Consider the following 1,311-nt stretch of genomic DNA (forward strand, 5'->3'; position numbering starts at 1 on the left):
ATGGCAACTGATGCCAATTTTTACAAGGCTATTCTCACTGTAAAGCGATCAAGACACGAAGCGACCTAATTGAGGCAACTGAGTAAGAAAATCCGTTTTTTGTCTCATTCCGGATCCCAACGCTCAAATTCGCTATCGGGGGAGAAGACAAACTTGTCCTCCCTCACTGAATCAGTGTATGAATCTCAGTTGCAAAATATCAATGTAGAGAAATGCGCTTATTAAATTTATCCAAGTAAGGTTAAGTGTTAAAATTTAATGTTTGCTCTCTGAAAATATTAAAGTAACACGGTAACATCTAGCCAGCACTATGTACGCAAAAGACAATAAATCAGAACAATATTTAAAGAGGAATAAATTTCTTAGTGATAAACACTAAAAATAACAACCCGCTTTAATAATAAAATTTATTTAAATCTAAATTCATAAAATGCAGTAACTTTTGGGTTTAAACTAAATATAGAATTACACTTAATGCTGTAACTTCAAAATACAGCCTCTATACAACCTCTTACAATAAAGAACTGGAAGCAAAATTTTCCAACTGCAATTTTTGAAAAGAAACTAGCATGAAACTTTTCCACAGCTTCAATATTAACTTTTTCTCAGATTGTCATTAAAAAATTTTGGTACTTCATTATGGAATATTAGCAGTTTTGTTCTAATACAACTATGTGCAAAATTACATAAAAATAATTACAACAACTTTACTTAAAAGGAAAGCTAAACTACATGAATAATAGTACTGAATTAAGTATTGAAAGAAGATGTTCTTAAAGTATATCTAAATTGTAAATCAAAACCAGGTTTCAGTTTGAAAAAAAATTAATGCATAAAGCACAATGTAATTTTTTAATACTCTAATATACTGTATTACATTTATTATTCGAATACAATTTTAAAAGATTTGCCAAATTTGCACCTGGCATGTAGTTACATGTTTATGTGTTATCATAATTTTATTTTTATTATACTAAATTACCGCGCAGTGTGCATTCTTGTTCTTGTTCATTTGCGTCGCACTAGAGCTGTACAATGGGCTATTGGCGACGGTCTGGGAAACATCCTTGAGGATGATCCGAAGACATGCCATCACAATTTTGATCCTGTCCAGAGGGGATGGGGCCCCGCTTCGGCAGCCTGACGACCTGCACGCGAGGTCGAGCACTTTACGGTAGAACAGTGTGCATTACTGTATAATCTTATAAATTTATATTCTACAATCGAAAATGCTGCAATCACTGAGATTTGACGGTAAACTTTCGACACAGTACGAGGACATTGTTCATCAGCAGAAACTTGCACACATAA

Source organism: Parasteatoda tepidariorum, chromosome 11 (genome assembly GCF_982258835.1).
Source record: "Parasteatoda tepidariorum strain Cologne lab strain chromosome 11, Ptep-v5.0, whole genome shotgun sequence".
Lineage (NCBI taxonomy): Eukaryota > Metazoa > Arthropoda > Arachnida > Araneae > Theridiidae > Parasteatoda > Parasteatoda tepidariorum.